The 13896-nt window shown below is 40.5% G+C and overlaps 1 pseudogene; it reads left to right on the top strand.

The window, feature by feature from the left end:
• LOC140231270 (uncharacterized) overlaps positions 1-8120 on the top strand; it is a 29708-nt pseudogene extending 21588 nt beyond the window's left edge.
• Positions 8121-13896: the final 5776 nt, after the last annotated feature.

Below are 13896 nucleotides of genomic sequence, written 5' to 3'. Positions count from 1 at the left end.
CCGGCCTTGAACCCGGGCCTAGGCACCTGGCCATGGGTCCGGCCTTAGGCCCAGCCTTTGGCCCGGTCTTTGCCCCATACCCTACTGTACATTATATGTGGTCTATGTGTACCCAAACTTGTCTGTTCCTGTACATGGACGAATTTATATTAATACCAGGTCCTCTAAATACTCCTTACAAACTACTGATACTGCACATATGATATATATATCAGAGCAAGAAGTTGAAGAAGTTGAATTTACAGATATTTTTAAAGTAATCGTGATTATTTATGGTAATGAGAATAATGATGTTAGAAATTGCATATATATGTATAATGGGAATTGTGTTTTTGTTTTGAATGTTGATATTGTGTGACGAATATGATTGATATTCATTTTACATTCTATGTATTTTATACAATCTTGTACATATTTTATAGTATCGTGCTTGTTTCTGTAAAATGCCTGCAATCCAGCCTGCGGGCTGCAATGGACATTACTCAATAAAATACCCTTTCAATATATATATATACTGCATATACTACTGATACTGCACATATGATATATATATATATATATATATACTGCATATATTGCATGTATATTGTATACTGCATATTGTTATGGTGTAAATTAATATGGTTACTAGGGATATGGTTACTCATCACAGACTACTTATGCTGCATATATGTTACGGTTACTAGTGATATGGTTACTAAAATGTGCTAATGTGTTGAAAACCCCACATGTCATTTTACATCAATTTTTTGTTGTTTACGACCGTTTTTGAATGCGTAAACCAGCTATTACACATTTCATTAACAAAATTTTTGAAGTAACCCATGAAAATATATTTATCAAAACACAAAAATTGGTGTCGCTCCTCAATGGGACAAGTGGTGATTTGTGATTTTGGGGGCGCTCTGCAAGAAAACCATGCATACTTTTTGGCCGATTTCTGGTTGGTCTCTAGAGCAAGTGAGGATCTTTAAATATGCATAATATTGGGTTCTAAACTAATTGAATTTTGAAGTTATCAGCTTCCAAACATGCACCCACAAACATTAACTTTAACACTCAACACCATTTTCGTTGACCTCTTGCGCAATAACGGATTGTCAGATATGCGCCATTACACATTGTGCATGTTAAGATCGTAAAGTTAGAACTTCCAATTCTGTTACAGAAAATGAGCAATGTAACTCATCTAACTTGGCTGCAGCAGTCAATCTAAAAAAGCAAATTTTATTTAAACTCCATTGTTCGACTGCGCATTGGTTGCTAAGGGAGTCCATATCTTAGCAACCGTTTGACCTTGGGGCAAAATATCTCAGAATCTTTGGTCAGACACTTGGGGGAACATTTGGCGCGAATTTAAAAAAAATTGAAGGGGTCCGGTTAACAGCGTTGGTTGATTTGACGTGGATTGACCCATATATTTCCCTCCCACAAAAGTATATTACTGGTTCTCACTCCTTCTCTTCAAATTTCTTTGAGAAATAGAGAGCTGGGGACAAAAACAAAAAACTGAGAGTTTTGTAGATTTAAAAAAAAAAAACAAGGAAAGAGATTAGTTTCATTCATTGAGGCCATCCTTTAAAGTCAGCCCGGTTTTGACAAATTTATGAATCTTTGTGTTAACAGCTAGAAGCATCCCCCCCCCCCCAGGTTAGCTCAATCTGATTGCCTTGTGTGCAAGAGCAACTGACTATCTGCTAAAAAGTTTGTCCTCAACTCATATTAGATCCTTGCATCCTGGGTAGTGTTATGAAAAGTACAGGGGGGAATGTTGTACAACCCAAATGAGCCAGAACTGAACAGGGTGTTCAGACGCAGAAAATTTATACTAGAACGGTATAGCTATACCAAAACAGTATAGCTATATGATGAATTTATACATCTGAACGCTGACTAACGAAGCAACGTATTGCGAAATGACGGTTAGAGCATCGTTGAATCTAGAACTCGATAACGAATCAGCATTCTAACGTGTCCATTGTGCATCGAAACGTATGGCGACCATAGAACGGTATAACTGGGCGGGGCTTAATGGGAGCGAGCACGAAAGGTGACCTTGTACCTGTCACTCATGACCACAACAGCATGCGCAATGAGAAACTACACATCTATACAATGCTTTTCCGGAATGGTCGAAATTAGTGTCTGAACGGTCTGTTGGCTATACGATGATTCTTCATACATTGTTTCTTTATCGAGTTTTGGTATAAACGGGCGTGCGTCTGAACAGGGGGTTAGTTCCACCGTCCTCCTCTGCAATCGAAGAGACAAATAGGGTCTGTCATTGTTCATTACGTCAAGGATGAGTGGAAGCATTTATGAGGATGAATGAAACAGTAGTAGGCCTACATGTACCGTATGTCCCCAAAAAATTACAACGGGACCCTCCGCAATGATATCTTTAAAAATAGTGAATCAATCCGAATACAAATTCAGGGTATGAAACTATAACTCATTGCCCAAATCTTACAGAAAACCCCATTTGATTTGCTTCAGTGGTCAAGGAGATATGAGGAATTTTGTAGAGGATGTCAAGAATCTCTTCCCTCCAAGTTCTGTCTATTGCATTCACACATAAAAAGCATTCAAGTGCTAAACTTGGAAGAATCAGACTCATGACATGCTTTACAACATTCCACTTTTCTGTGTGACCGCTTAACCAAATTGAATGGGGTTTTCTGCAAAATAGAGCTAAGATGTTATATTTTAAGACCCTGAAGTAGCATTTAGACAGTTTAATCATATTGGATGTTATCAATGCGAACATTTGATTGTAATTTTTTTGTTGTTGACATACTGTACATGGGGAGAGTCAGGTATAGTGCTCAGTGATCCAGGGCCCCACGTATGGCTCGATACCACTGAGGCATGACATTTCATGCCCTCCCCTTCTTCTGCTCTTGCAATTGGAATATCATATTAAACGTTTTTGATGGTAAGCGGGGTTATATAGTGTTCTACAGCACAGATGATGTGATATATAAATGACGTCAATTACCCATATGCCGACTGAACTTTAGTGCACACCCACATGAAAGAATTAAGCTTTTTTTTCCCATCTGGTTTTGTTTAATATGGTTTCTTTGTTTTCTTGCCCAACATTGATGATGCAGAAGTGTCTCCACAAATGGATATATTTTGATGAATATCCAACAAGGAAAGGGTGTTGCAGTGGGATGTAATTAAAATGGTGTACAAATGGATGATGCAATGTTAAGTTATCATTACAGTGGCCTTCAGGCTTATTTCATTGAACATTATAGAAAGCAATGGATGAGTTCAGCTCATCTGAGCAACCTGCATGTGTGTGCTCACCCCTCCCCCCCCCCCCCCACACACACACAATGATGCACTAATACAGGGCTCGACACTAACGGTGTCGGGGCACCAAATTTAAAAAAGGCCAAATTTGGTGGCCCGCCTGGGGCCACCAAAATTTTGGGAAAAGTATCAATAAATTTGTAACTTTTTGCGCCGGAAATTAGCAGATAAATTTGTTCAAAGAATGGATGAAAAGGACTGAATGAGTGCCTGAGAGTGAGTGTTGCAAATTTGTTGAGGTTTATTTATGAGTGTATGTCCAACTTTCAATTCTTACTATGATAAAGCTTAAATATTTGACACATCAAAAAAAACAGGACTTTTAATTTTTTTTTTTTTTTGCTTTTTTTTTTTGGGCCACCAAATTTTTCTCTCGGGCCACCAGAAATGTGAAATTATGGATCTTGGTGGCCCCATCGGGCCACCAAAAAGAAAAGTTAGTGTGGAGCCCTGACTAATACATTACAAACAGTAGGGGCCCCCATTTCCTCTAACCTTGTTACACTGGAACACTGTGTGTATCCATTATATAGACGCAGATATCCGATCCATCCCATTGTTCTGCAATGTTCATAAACCATATTCGTCACAAAATGCGCCTTTTGTGTGCGTGCTGTCACGATGCATGGACCCGCCTTTGTGTCAGATTCAGCCCGGAGCATTTTACATTAGCACTGCATGACCGCACTTACTTTGCTGGGATGATTAAAGTGTGTGCTCGATCTAATCTGAAAAGAGTACGTTTGTTATGCACATTGGGACACTCATGCTAAATCTTCATCTCAGTTAATGCAAGTGGCTGTCTGTCTTGTCCATAGGAAAAGTCCATCTGAATTCCTTTTCCGACCAAATGAGCTCAATCCGAGAAATAACTGGTAGTACGTGAGGTGTGAAGCATATAATGAGGGCCTGAATGGCCCAGTGCAGTGTTTGGTTCTTATGCACCATTCTCCGGCAACCCTGGGAGTGTGGTACCCATTGTTCTCGGGGAGTCAAAAGTGCAAATCTGCACTGGATGGATGTTTTGGTTTGCTGCAGGTAGTTTGTTGGACTCACAAACCCCTCTAAACAACCCCCATCCTCCTTTTCACCCCCCCCCCCCCCACTTCCTCTATGGTACTCACTGTTTTCCCTCACCTTCTGAGATGGTGAGCGCACTGTGAACACAATGTAAACCTCGACTTACGTTAGACCGGTGCGGAACACCGCTTTGCATCAGTAAGGGATTAAATCTGATGACCGGTGTGACTGCTGTACTAGTCATCCAGAGGCTAGCATCTTTCACTGTTCACAGAAAAGGCCTGAAATGTATCACCCCATGAAATCTTTATACCCGTTGCACACTTCTTTCAGTAACCCCCTACCCTCCCCCCACCTCATGGCAATTGTTCTTCAAAAGTTTTATCAGGCGCGGTGGAGCACTCCAATTTGCATCTCATTATCGCCCCGTTCTATTTGAATTTCCAACGGGCATCCACGGCTGCCCGAAACTGTGTGCATGAAAAAGTCAAATCTTTACATTCTTCTTGTGCCACTATGCGTGCCGCTAGTAAACTCAAACTTCCCACACTATCTAAGTTTTTAAAAACCTTCCTTTTGATGAAAAAATTGTGAAATTTGCTGCACTAGAACTTGAGATATTAAAGCGTTTTGAAAATCACCTCTCGCAACACATGCTCTCTGTTTTTTTCCGACTGGACTATGGCCGGGCTCCAATGTGTCCGAAATTGGCAACATAAGTTCACTCAGGCCTCAATCCATATATGGTGAAAGTTTTCGCTTGGTTCCACCTGTACTTTTTGAGAAATCAACTTGTTTCTACAGGGTTTGGAATAGAAAATTATAGTCAGCGAAACAATTGAAAATGACGTCATTTCTTTTCCCGTAATATTGGGCATGCGTGGTACGTGAGATTCAGGATTTCATGCTCATTGTTGGTTTGCATGTGACGCAGTCAATTTTGCTGAGTGTCGCACGGCAGTACGGTGACTGCTGAGCTGCTGCCGCGCACGCTGCATGCAGCAATGCGTTGTGTGTGCTGTGGCTGTGACATGCAATGCTATACAGTGACGCGATTATATATACATGGGACCGACCTGTACGCTTTGCGTTCGTGTCATTTTTGACATCACCTTCTGTTTTTTTCCGACACAACCATGGCCGGGAATATTAAGGTATGAAATTTAAAATGCAAGCAGATAAATAAATTTAGGTGTACTTTGTTCGAATGGCGCTTTGGTTCCGCAATCACACTTCGTGAATGTTAGGATGATTTTCGAGGCATATTTTTGGTGATTTTGCTCGCCAGGTTTTCGCTAAAATTTCACATTTTATCATTGTCAAATCCTGTAATATGTTATATGTGCATATTCGGACATGTTTTCAAATTCAAACTAACTCAATTTTAATCCGAAAATAGGTTTCCTTAAATTGTTATTAGCTTGAGAAGTTGTTTACTTTTTCGCAACTACGCGAGTACATGTTGTTTACTTTATGCAAATGAGGCTCGGCTGCCGATGGATTTCTGCGAGATAATTGGGGTGCTCCACCGCGCCTGTTATGGTGTAAAGGATGAAAAGTATACTGTATCTACAGATTACATTTTCCTAGTTTTGTTCTTCGAAAGTTTTATGGTGTAAAGGATGAAAAATATACTGTATCTACAGATTACATTTTCCTAGTTTTGTTCTTCGAAAGTTTTATGGTGTAAAGGATGAAATGTATCCTGTATCTACAGATTACATTTTCCTAGTTTTGTTGAAGGCACAGGGATCAAATACAGACACCAGTGATAATCATTATGATCATTGTAGACCTGCTGATAAGTTTCCCTGATGCTGCAGGAGTCTCCCCGAAAAGAAAAAAGGAGACTGAGTTCTTCCTGCCCCACCCAAAGCAAGTTAAACTCTTCCTGGGTCAGAGGTCATTATTGCCAACAAAAGATACACGTAACACACAAAAAACATTTCCGGGATAGTTGCTCTCGCTGGGAGTACCCTGATTTTGTTGTGTGAGTGCTGGGAATGGTAGCCCTGTTTGAATTTACATGCATTTTGGGCATTTTGTCAGAACAAGATTTCTTGAGGGGCACCAGTACCCTTCCAGCTCCCCCTCCCCCCCCCCCCAAAAAAAAAAGAGAAACAAGAATCCATACCATAGGAGTGAGCAACCATTATATTAAGTTATATATACTTGATGGATTTTTCATGAATTCATCTCTTTCTGCCATAGGGTGTAGGATCAATGTCTGCGAAAGAAGATGATAAAAGTCTCATTGGTAATGTTAGAGAAACTGACTCCAAATGAAGTAAAAAAGAAGGGCAGTAGAAATGAAAGATAGCAAATGGTTTGCAAAAAGGAAAATGTATGCCCCATCTTTCTCCAGCAAGTGCTATTGGCTGAGCTTCCCACCATTACAGTCATCGTGAATACAAATGTTCCACAAGCAGAGCTGCACAAGTTCATTTAGCAGAGTGCACCATTTGAGCACATGATTTTCGGGGCCGCGAAGGCGTCTGCCTCGCGCAGTATTTCATGTGAATTGTGAGGGTGATAGCGACCCGCTCAGACAGATGACACGATGGATGGGTTTGGATGTTATAGTGTGAGCACACGACAGTTACTGTTTTGCTTATATGACCCATAAATCACCTCTCAAAAAAGGGGGAAAAATAAAAAATAAAAAAATAAACAGGATATGCATGACATGACATTTTTATGTGTATCCCCATTGCCTTTTCAAGCATCCACACAGTTCTTGTTTACTGTGTGCAGGCGTGCATTGCAATACAAATCAAAATGACAGTGTCAGAAGTCACGATGAATACATTCTACCATTGATGCTAAGTGTCTGTCTTGACTTTTGTGACTTTGTGTGATTGTTTTGTCCCTGTTGTTACAAAGATGTCTATTTAATTTTGCCTTTTTTTATCAGTGTGGGATCACACCATTTTGTGTAGATACAAGTAATGTTAGATTATATAATTGAAGCAAAATGTAAATTGTAGATTATGTGAGTTTGCCATTCATAGCATTTTTATTGGGGGAGGGTAAGGCTAGAATGATTCTTACTCATTTCTTGTTGCCTTCTGTTCCCCATATGCATGAATCTTGTGTGACCTACCTCTTTCTAGTCGATTTCCTGACAGTAAACTGCAGGTTACAAGGTTTGCTGTCTCATACAAATTTTTTACTATTACTGTAATCCAAAAATTGATATATTTGTACTACTGGGGCAATCATTGTGTAGAATGTTATGAGATGCTGTTGAAAAAAAAAAGAAAGAAGAAAAATCATGTTTGGCTAAGTCCTGATATATGTATCGAAGTGAAATACCAGTCAATCAGTGTTCGTTCCCACTGGAGTAACCCCATCCAATTCCATCAACTCCCCTGGCATACAAACAAGCCACCTGCACATTATTGGACATGGCATTCACATCCGTACCATTTTGATCCCCACCCCCATCCCCCCCCCCCCCTGCACCATGTGGTGATTGTTGGATTTGGAATCCTATACGCTGACTAACTCCTCCCTTTCATTTCCGCCCGTCTTCCTTCCCCCATTTTTTTTTTTCACACCCCCCTTATTCTGGTCTCTTGTCTCCTTTTGCAGTTGCCACCCAAGAGTCCCAAGGGCCCGGCAGAAGATGCCCTCCTCGTCTTCTCCTGGTCATGTGATCAAGACCTCAGCATCACCATGGAGAAGAGTGGTCCAGACAAATACAAGCCCACCACACTGTAGGAAGAGGAGGAGGAGGATGAGGACAGAGAGGAGGAGGAGGAGGCGGAGGAACTGGAAGAGCTGGAGGAGAAAGAGGAAAAGTAGGATGGAGGAGGAGGAGGGGAAAGAAGAGGAGGAGGAGGAGGATGGATGAATGGATGAGAAAAGGAAACAGTTTCTTCATTGTATGTAAATGTGTTGATAGATAGATGGGAGAGAATGGCACAATGAAAACTGGGAATGTTTTATCTCTTTGTGGACAGGTGGTAGCAGACATAGACGGATGAGAGGGGAGGGGCTCTTTAGAAGAATCACATCAATCCTGTCCCTAACCAGATTCCCTTATTTGAAGGTCCAAACATGCCCACAGTAACTTGCTTCAGATTTCTTGTGACACAAAAACATTTAAGAATAATTCTTACTAGATACATATGATAGTCCAAACAGAGCAATTCTGTTGTACTTTGTACTTGGAGGATGCCCATAGAAGTATATCAGTCAAAATTGTCCATTATTTCTCAATGAGTTGTGAATAGCTTGATATATTCCATGCATTACAGAGGGCATATTTCATTTTGAATATGCCATGAAGCATTTGTGATCTGACCCCTTTGTAAATTAGTGCTACCCTCCCCTCAAATCCACTCTCTAAATCAATCTCCAATCCGTCTTGTTTGCTCCCTGAAGTACGCTATTAAATGTCATTGTCATTCACCTTCTGCACGTATGTGATGAGAATGTGAAAACAAATTTCCATTGCATGTCTCTCGGGTGGATAACTGGAATGCCTGTATATTTTCTGTACATACAGTAAAAGCTGATCAAGTGATCTGTGTACACATTTGTTGAGTCCAACATACTTTATCTCAGACATTTTGAATATGGCATATTTAGATGGTTTGTGTGATGAAATCATCGAGTAGAGTAGTGTAGTGACTGTTGAGCAAAGCATATATAAAGAACTTATTTCAACTGACTAACAAACATGGCGGATAATGTAAGTGATGTTTTACAAAAGAGGAGTTCTTGAAGTTTCACTGAGTTATATGTATATCATTTTCATTGTCAAAATTAAAAGATCCAGTACTGAAATTAATAAGTTCCATACCAGGGTGAATGCTTTCTTCAATAATTATATCATTATACACAATTATGTACTCCACTGGTCGAGGAAAATGGAAATTGTAAGTGTTTTTCGAACAGTATGTGGGACTGGGCCTCTACACTGATGAAATGCCATACCAGGGTGAATGTTTTCTTAGATAATTATATCATTATAATTATGTACTCCACTGGTCGAGGAAAAATGAAAGTTGTAAGTGTTTTTCAAATAGTATGTGGGACTGGGCCTCTGCACTGAGGAAATGCCACTTCCCTTGGAAAAATCAAATTTTGGAACTGTGATGCATTTTTCAATGTGGTTTACTGAATGTGGATAATTTAGAAAAAAAGATAGAATCTCTTTTTGTACAGAGAATTTTGTTTACAGACAGTTTGATGGCACATACAACTTTAATCAGTTCTTTGCCTGACTGTCCTGTTCTCGCCGCATAGTGATTGCACATTTTTTCCATCGAGTAAATCATTCCAATGAAGTCATACGACTTTGCAACACAGTCATGCTATAAAGTGGGAGGTGATGTGCCAATTTTCATAGCCCTATAGCAGCATTGCATAGTACCAAGCCTCTTTTGTATAATTATGTGTGTGTGTGTGTGTGTGTATTCATGTATTTCAGATCAGAGTACATTTGCATATTATTTGTCCTTTTCCATCATCCCAACGCTCTTTTTTTGTTCTTTTTTGTTAACAACAGAATACATCAAAAATTGCCTGTTTGTGTTTTAACCCTTGGGTTGTATGATGGAGGTTGAAAAAATTTCTGTTCAAAACAGTACTTATACATTGATTGCTTTCATACTTTTATGATATGCTTTTCAGTAACATGAAAGGGAACATACCATACTTTTTTAAAAACTTTTTATCAGCTCAAATTTGATTTGCTGGCTGTACATACATTTGAAATAATGATGAAATTAAGCATGCATGCTTACTGTGTACATGTATTGTTGATACTCTGTACAGATGGGTGTTGCTTTACAATTACTACATGCTCCTATGGAAAAAAATTAGTGTAATACATATTATAACTTGTCAGCTTCATTGAATCATCATTTAGGTATGGCTCTATTGTGAATTATGGGCCTTGCTTCTCAAGGCAAACTCTAATTAGTATTACTTTTTTTTTAATTGCTATTATGAAACAGGCTAGAAAGTATGATTTGGCTGTAGAATTTCTGGTGTGATTAAAATAAGATATGCTGCTGGAACTGACTCGCGGCTCGCTACTTTCTCAAATTAGAGGTTTGCACCCCAAGCTCTTTAAATTTCCAGCTGTGCCACACTGTTCCCTATGTTGGAGGTATGAAATGACATATTCTATGCAGAATTTCTGATTCACAGCATCATATTATACGAATATATACTCGGGGGTGTACTTCATCCTACTTTTTAGGACCAACCAGCGATGAAACCTCTACCTTGGATCGTATTCTACTCAACAAGAGAGCAAATTTTATGAAGAACTCAAGTCAGGTTCATAGATTAATCATTATTTTATTCATAAAAATATTTCTATGTGCATATTAACAAAAGAGAGGGATCGGGTGGTATATCGGGTGACAGATTGGCATCATTGACTTGTCAGCGAATTCTCGCACATAAGGAACGATGTGCCACGAAGCACTTTCAGCCATCCTTGCTTAGTATGTGCATGAAATATGAAAATATCTGTTTGAAGACCAATGTCTATATTAGAGTTGTTGTGGTAGGGAGGCTTGTCATGAAGGGGGGGGGGGGGGAGGGGGAGGAGGGGGTTGAGGGTGAAAGTCCTTTTTTTTCTTTGCAAGCCGCACATAACTAGGCTGGTTTATGAGGGGTTCAGGGGCACGATGGCTATAAGACTCCCTTACAGCATGACGCAGTGACACACACCCACACACACACACACACACACACACAGGTGTGGGAGAGGCATATTTCAGATTTATCTAGGGCAGCCCATATTGGAGCCTATAGTCGTGCCTCTCATCTCAAATAATCTCTCATCGGCGTAACCCAGACTTCCTTCTTTTTTTCTCTTTCATTCTCCACATTACATGGATGTCACCCGAGCACACAAGGGATAAAAAAAAAGAGGGCATAATCTTATGCAGAAAATTTTTCTTTGCCTTGTCATCTTCTCTCGTGTCCCTTTTGCAACAGACAAAAAAAAATACTATTATGTTTCTGTGCTGTTGTTGTTTTGCAGGGAGATGGAGAGTGGGGTAGACAGGGTGCGAGGGGGAAGTCGGAATGAATGGATTTTGCTTGTAGGGGTGCACTTTGCCCACGCTACCCCACCATCAAGCTCGCTGATGAAAATGTGCCGAGACATTGATGATAACTCCTGATAATGGATTGTAGAAAATAAAAAAAGAGGGGATGAGGAGGTTGGGAGAGTCCCAAGGGGGGATGTAGTGCTGTCTTTCAGCAGGTAATCCAGTGCGCAGCACTCCCATAATATATGCTTTAAAGATGTGCACCCGTTGCCATGGCAACTGCATCTAGGGATGCAGATTAGTAGAGGATGAATGGTAAAAAAACGAGAGAGATACAGAGCATGCTGAGTACCAGAAATCATTGCAATTGAATGTCTGAATGGATAAGTCAAGTGAAGACTAATGAGAAATGCATTGGCTGCTTTGGGGTTTTTTGTGGGTCGTAATTCAAGCAGCTCCACTCCACAAGGAAAATCTTGGCGATACTTCAAACCCTCACGAATGGATCTTGAGTGCTGAGCGTCGAGCCAGACTGCACTCAACCAATTTTATACTGCAACGCCTCTGACTAGCATCTAAAGCCAAATTCAGAGAGAGAGAGGGGGAGAAAACGAGGGAGAGAAATGGAAGAGAGATTGGGGTAGCTAGGCTCTGTGCTCCGAGTTTGAACTGGCAAAGGTGAGCAAGGTTCGTTTACAGTGGGCTATTATTGTTCGCAGGGAGAAAGCGTGTAGTGCTGAATGCTCCCATATGCAGCTGGTCGTAACGAGTGAAACATTTCACTCTCCCTCTTTTGCTTTCTGCCTTTCCCTGTCTGTGTCTCTTTTTTCTTCCTCCTTCCCCTCCTGCCTCTTTCATCCTCTATGTAACCATGACTACCACATTCAGAATATTCACTTTACTATGGCTATACAATTTAGGTCATTATTGGAGCAGACTTTATTATGAGATAGCTCTGAAGGAACAAATTCCATATAACCTCTCAAAGTCATAGTGTGAAATGATGTTTAGATCAAGAAAATGGAAATATTCAAAGAGCATTTTCTTTTAACCACAAGAGAGATACTACCAGAGTCATGCTACCTACATGTTAGACACAGGAGCTTTTGTTTCAGTCACTAGAGACTAGAGACTGAGTAATTCATTTTGTGTACCTCCACTTCCAGACTCATGTAAGCTGAACACCATGATCTGTTGTTTTTTATCTTGTCTTCTCATGTTCATTATGGATGTCATGTTCTGAACGTGGTTATGGCCGGAGACAATGTCGTGGCAGCTATGTTTACTTGCGAGTTAAAAAGCAGGAAAAGCGCTAGATCCATTATCATAATGTTGGCAGCATTATGTGAGGGTGCAGTGATTCCGATGTAGTCACCTTAAGCGTGGACTGTTGGCGAGGAAATTTCATCCCAGCTGTGTGACGGAGTCAGGTATCCCCTCTCTTTCTCTCTTTCAACAAAACCACTAAATCTCAAATTTGCCCACAGCCACCTCGGCCCAAAGAAGAGCGAAAAAGTAGGGGACAAAAAAAAAGAAGGATTGGAGGCTCGTTTGGACGGAGGGAGCGGGAGGGGGGGGGAAGATGGGGGTTAGGAGGAAAGGAAAGATTCACAGCATCGGGAGGAAAAAAAAAAAACTTAAATGAAAAGGAGAAGGAGCTGAAGAAGTACAGTGGATTGAGCCAGAGGACCTCAATCGTCATAAAGCCACGGGCCGGCTTCACGCACAGGATGCACGGAGTGGTGGAGCGAAATTGAATTTGAGATGTTAGTAGCTCGTCAGACGGACTGGCCAGTGTGAGCTGGAAGAGCGGGTCATATATCTGTATATTTCAAAGTCGAAAGAGGAGGGAATGGATGAGAGAAGGAACAGATCAGGGTGTCCTGAAATTGCAGCAGACGACGACTATTATTGAAGTCTGCCGCAAACTGTCAGAAGTGTTGTATATCACACTCAGTAAGTAGCTTGTTTGCTCTGCAGCTACTTTGTTATAAAACCTTTCTTTCCTATAATTCTTTTGCCTAAAAACAAAACGTTGGGGGGGGTTTTTTGTAGGCAAATGGTAATGTGGCAGAGTGGGGGTGGGGAAATCACAATGATAGAAAAGCTTATTGTCTATTTGACCTTTTGATAATTTGGGTTTGTTTGCTTGGTTGGGGTGTTTTATAAGCTGAAAGAATAGAACTGGGGGGGGGTATGAATCTGTTGATTTTTGCTGTAATGTACAAAACTTAACAATGGTAAATATCTCTAAGGGTAGGATTTCAAAACACAAGAGAATGCAGTCAGTCACAATGGGAAATAATGTGCAGAGACAGTGTTTACAGCATCTTTGATTTGTCACGTTGTTAAAGCAGGTGTCAGAAATTAGCGATCTCGATGCAGATTTATGGCAGAATTACTCCGTACTCCATCTTGCAGAGAAACTTACTCCTGGATGGACAAGAATGGTTTGACATTCACAGCACGCATGATCACTGATGAAGATGAATACAGCAAGCGCTTGCCCAGTGCAACTGCAAATGGAAATGGC

Source organism: Diadema setosum, chromosome 7, assembly GCF_964275005.1.
Source record: "Diadema setosum chromosome 7, eeDiaSeto1, whole genome shotgun sequence".
Classification (NCBI taxonomy): Eukaryota; Metazoa; Echinodermata; class Echinoidea; order Diadematoida; family Diadematidae; genus Diadema; species Diadema setosum.
The sequence above is the reverse complement of the archived record's forward strand: the minus strand, read 5'-3'. Positions and strand labels throughout refer to the sequence as shown.